Consider the following 6,053-nt stretch of genomic DNA (forward strand, 5'->3'; position numbering starts at 1 on the left):
AAAAAAACTGCATTGTAATTACAAAGGCCTAGGACATTTCAGTTGTGTAAAAAATGTGACTACCTGTATATTTAAGTCAAATAGCAGGAGTTTTATGGACATGCACTATGGAAATAAATACCATTTAAGATGAATGCAAGGAGTTTCATCCATTCCAGGTTTTAATATGTGATTGCATACTTGCCAACATTTGGAAACTGTTCAGCGGGACACTCATCGCGGGGGGGTCATACACATCATATACATGGGAGGGGTCATACTCTTACTTACTCTTTTTAAACATAGTAAAACCAAAAATGGCTCAACTGCTATGCAATGGGAGTCTTATTTCCATCCCTGTAATGGAAAAATATGAAACAGGTGTAATTACGTAAAGTGCTATTGTAGCATACTGTCACAAAGACGGCCAGAGTGGGTGGCGTCAGACCAGAAGCAGGAAGTAAATAAACAGAGAGATGGGGTTTTGGTAAAGCTGAGCGCGTGATTGCGCTCAGCATTTAATAACAGACAGAAAATAAAAGGTTTGAACAATGGAATACAAAACACAGGACACGGCACTACACGCCAAAATAAAAAGACAAACAAAACGGACTAACATTAAACAAACGGTGCACGGAGACAAACAAACACGGTGAGTACACACACTTATCTTTACGTTTAATGATTTTACGTTCTAGTTTCTCCTCTCTCTCTCACCCGTTCTCCTCTTCCGAACACCCAACCCTCACTGAGTGAAAATGTGCATCTATATATACTGTTGTGCTGGGATTCAATTACTAATTAATTATTCACTTGAATCCCAGCACGTGAATTAATTCTGTGCAACCCCGTGCTCACATATTACATTTAACCAGCACGTGAAGTGATTTGTGCTCTCCTCGTGCCTAAATACAAATCTACACTTTAAACACACGTGAAACACAGACCCGTTTATATCCCGTGTACCAATCTATACACCAACATTAACATACGCACGCATACATACATACACATAACACAAATGCACACAGGGGCGGGGCGCTTTGCCACATATACCCCCCCTTGTGCGCAGCACACATGGCCTCAACGGCCACCTCCCCCCTTAAAAATCCAGCAGTCCAGGACAAAGTCTCGGGCTGGGAAGGGAGGCTTCAGTGGGCCCATGGCTGGCCATGCTGTCAGCACCCCTGCCGGTAGTGGCACGGCTGACAGCATGCTGGTCCCGTCCTGCAGCGAAAAAGCTGCGGGGGCAGGTGGTCCCCCGACCTCCCCCTTCTTCATAGCCGGCAGCTCCCTCCTGTGGGGCTCCGGCCACAAGAACTCCTGCAGCGAAACTGCTGCTGGGGAAAGTGGTCTCCAGACCTCCTCCCCCTTCTTCGTGGCCGGCAGCTCCCCTTTCTGGGGCTCCGACCACCGTACTCCCTGCGGAGGTACGGGCAGCAGAGGCAGCTCCTGCTCCTCTGCTCCGGGCGGAGGCAGAGGCAGCTCCAGCTCCTCTGCTCCTGGCGGTGGTGGAGGCAGAGGCAGCTCCAGCTCCTCTGCTCCTGGCGGTGGTGGAGGCAGAGGCAGCTCCTGCTCCTCTGCTCCTTGCGGTGGTGGTGGCGGAGGCAGAGGCAGCTCCTGCTCCTCTGCTCCTGGAGGTGGTGGAGGCAGAGGCAGCTCCTGCTCCTCTGCTCCTGGAGGTGGTGGAGGCAGAGGCAGCTCCAGCTCCTCTGCTCCTGGCGGTGCTGGCTCCCTCTGCTGTGGCGGCTGGGCATGTGCGCGCCGTGCTGCCTTCAGCAGCATAGCGAGAGGCTGCTGGGGGACACCAGCATCCTGCCCTTCTCCCCCCCAAAAATTTTCAGGGGGTTGAGCCTGTAACCCCTCCCCTTCCGGCTCTTGGGGCTGAACCAGCAGGCATTTTCCCTCTGCTGGTGGCTTGGGTCCCAGGGCTGTGGAAGCCCCGACTTGCCTCCCTTTGGGCTGTGGACGCACCGACTCCTCCCTTTTGGGCTGTGGACGCTCCGACTCCTCCCTTTTGGGCTGTGGACGCACCGACTCCTCCCTTTTGGGCTGTGGACGCACCGACTCCCCCCTCTTGGGTTGTGGACGTTCGGGCTCCCCCCACTCAGGCGTAGGATGTTCGGGCTCCTCCCACTCAGGCGTAGGACGTTCGGGCTCCTCCCACTCAGGCGTAGGACGTTCGGGCTCCTCCCACTCAGGCGTAGGATGTTCGGGCTCCTTCCACTCAGGCGTTAGACGTTCAGGCTCCTCCCATTTGGGCTGTGGACGCTCAGGCTCCTCCCGCTTGGGCTGTGGACGCTCAGGCTCCTCCCCATAGCTGCGGAAGGGACAGTGGGCGAACAGGTGATCCTGGTCGCAGAGGAGGCACCCCGGCGATGGCTTGTTACATCGCCGTGGATGCCTGGCCCTTAGGCGGCACTCCTCCTCCCTGTCCTTCACCTCTTTATCCGTCTCTGCCTCCCGCTTGGGCTGTGAAGGCAAAACCAGCAGGCATTCACCCTCTGCTGGTGGAGATGGGGACAGCAGGTACTCACCCTCTGCTGGTGGAGATGGGGACAGCAGGTACTCACCCTCTGCTGGTGGAGATGGGGACAGCAGGTACTCCTCTGCTGGTGGTCCTGCTACCTGGGCTGCTGTTCCATTTATGGTTGCCTCCAGGTAGCTGAGGACAAACTCCACACCTTCCTCCAAGGTGTTTGGGGTGTGTTCCTCTTGATAGGCCTCCCATCTCTCACTGTCCATCATCCACAGGGCCCGGACGACTATGGGTAGAGACTGGGCCTCCAGCCCAGCATTCTCCAGGAACCAGCCCCGCAGTTTGATGGCGTCTTCTGCCATTGACCTTTTTTTTTTTTTTTTTTTTTTTTTTTTTCCAGACCCCTCCTGGTCTGACGCTTGGAGGCGCGGCTATCCCACGATGACACCACGTGTCACAAAGACGGCCAGAGTGGGTGGCGTCAGACCAGAAGCAGGAAGTAAATAAACAGAGAGATGGGGTTTTGGTAAAGCTGAGCGCGTGATTGCGCTCAGCATTTAATAACAGACAGAAAATAAAAGGTTTGAACAATGGAATACAAAACACAGGACACGGCACTACACGCCAAAATAAAAAGACAAACAAAACGGACTAACATTAAACAAACGGTGCACGGAGACAAACAAACACGGTGAGTACACACACTTATCTTTACGTTTAATGATTTTACGTTCTAGTTTCTCCTCTCTCTCTCACCCGTTCTCCTCTTCCGAACACCCAACCCTCACTGAGTGGAAATGTGCATCTATATATACTGTTGTGCTGGGATTCAATTACTAATTAATTATTCACTTGAATCCCAGCACGTGAATTAATTCTGTGCAACCCCGTGCTCACATATTACATTTAACCAGCACGTGAAGTGATTTGTGCTCTCCTCGTGCCTAAATACAAATCTACACTTTAAACACACGTGAAACACAGACCCGTTTATATCCCGTGTACCAATCTATACACCAACATTAACATACGCACGCATACATACATACACATAACACAAATGCACACAGGGGCGGGGCGCTTTGCCACACATACCTATTTAACTTTGATTAATTTTATAAATGAATTGCAATGTATAAGGTCAGAGGATGCAACTCAGCTGGTTTGGATACTGACATAATTTAGATCCAGAGGATGTACATTTTGTATTCTTGAAGAAGGGGCTCCCAGAGAGAGGTATACTTTTCAAGATCTGTATTTCGTTCAATGTGAGTAGGTTTCATTAGGTGAACATGTCAACAAAATAATTGATCGATACAAATGTGTAGGAAAGCCTGATTGATGATCACAGGTTGACAATACTATTACAGTATTTTTTTGACAACTTATTTTATTTTTTTAAATTTGGTTTTACTTCCCCTGGCATTAAGATATAATGGAGGTGGTCAGCTGTCTGTCAGTCTGTCTGCCAATCCCCTGCCATTCAGCAGTTTCAATTACTAATTTAGGACCTGATTGTTATAACGACCTGAAATGGAATATTAAGAGTCCATTGCTCTTGACATTCCACTGCTTTAGGCCTTCCTTGTATTCTGTTTTTACAGCAGTCAAAGGGTTAAGTGTATAAAGCACACTTGTAGTGAGAGCAGCTGCTAGGCTCAGCAGCGCTGCGCAGGACCAAGAACCTGCTTTGGGAATCCCTCTCACAGCATCTTGATGCCGTTTGGTGACAACTTTCGCATCACCATTATGAAGCCTGTTAGTTTACTAACAAACAGGCTTCCCTCAGAGTTGCTGCATGAACATTCCTTTGGGGTTCCAGGGGGCTGTGAGTGCAGATTGGCAGCAGGATGACGTGCTCTCCATCGCTGCCTCAGAGGAGGTAGGTAAACAGGAAATTTTCTGTCTAAGCAGAGGCTGTCCAAATGGATAGCATATACAGTAAAGACTGCCTATGAGTGAGTCAACTTGCCCGCTCCAGAAAAGCTCACTGTCCATTCCACCAGGGGCATGGCAATTTTCTGGGCTTTATTCCATGGTGCATCTGTCAAGGACACTCCCCATACCTTTACTAGGTTCTACAGACCAAATGTCGTGGATCCTCGAAACCCTGGCTTTGGAACTAGGGTGTTAAGGGCGGCTTCCGAGTCAACCCTAACAACATAGGCATAGAAGTGAGTTCTCCCTCAATATTTTAGCCCTAGCTGCTTTTTACTGGGGTCCCGAATGGTGATGCACAAGGCAGCCTTGGCTTAGCCTTGTAACATTCCGGTCATGCAGCAGTCTTGCCCTTGCCACGGCTTGTGTATACTGACCCATTCGGTAATGGTTACATTTCGTACTTGAAAGGGAACGTTAGGTTATTATCATAACCCTGGTTCCTTGAAATAGAAATGTAACCATTAACCTTCAAGGTCGCTACATCCATGATTGTGGGCATGACTGCATCACAGAGGCACTGCAAGCAGCTTTGATATATTTATTCAGGTTTTGGGTCTTAAAGAGGTTAATACCCAGTTGGTAATTGTTATATTTTTATTTCTGGAAACCAGGGTTATGATAATAACCTAACATTACCTGATGGACTAACCAAGGTGTTATTTCACCAATTTGGCAGCACTGTTTCTACACAGGGATTATCACAATATTCTTTTTTTATATTTTTATTTTTTTATTATCTCTACTCATTTTACAGTTTATGTAAATATTTTACTATTCCAATGTGATGCCTGCCTTTTTACATTTTTATAATAGTCCACCCAGTTATTCTGTACTGGTAATAAAAGATAGAATTTGATGTACCACTGGTGTTGTTTTATTCATAATTATGAAGGACATGAATATCTATTCAGGTCTCTAATGCGAGTAAATGGGAAATAAATGTCACCTTATCATTTGTCACCTATAAGATTGTGGGGTACCACTGCTCTTGTGATAGTGCTTGCCCATTAAAATATGCTTATATTTGAAGAAGGGAGAAAAACTACAGTAACTACTGTATATACTTAACTTCATGGTAAATCTATAAATATATATTCATCATATTTATCATATTTTCATGGCTAGTTTTTTCCACATTGCATGTACATATTTATGTTTCAGTTAAAGTATGCAAATCTCATACCAGAGACTTTTAATTAAATATGATTAAAAAAGGCAATTTGCCACGCTTTTTAACCTTCCCATGAACCCTGTCAACAAATGAGAAGTCTTTTGTTCATGGCTAAAATAAGTGTTTATTTGTAATGCAATGACCCATATATTAAAGGTGATTATTGTTAATAATAAATTAATAGATAATAGGGAAATATAACCACACGTAAATGACAAGATATCAGTAGTGTTCCAAGTAGTATAAACATAATGTAGTGCACTACATTGAAATACATGTATAGTAGTGGATTAAAAATACAGTAATCACAGACTGTTTTTTAAGGTGAGTGTGTAATAATGATTCCGCAATAGGATTGCAATTGTTAAAACATGCTTGTAATAATATGGTAGCACATAATAGCACAGTTGACTGAACCAAATATACAGTGGGATTAATTTGAATGTGTTATGTAAAGAAAAATGGTTGTATCCCTCATGTGTA

Source organism: Acipenser ruthenus, chromosome 17 (genome assembly GCF_902713425.1).
Source record: "Acipenser ruthenus chromosome 17, fAciRut3.2 maternal haplotype, whole genome shotgun sequence".
Taxonomy (NCBI): domain Eukaryota; kingdom Metazoa; phylum Chordata; class Actinopteri; order Acipenseriformes; family Acipenseridae; genus Acipenser; species Acipenser ruthenus.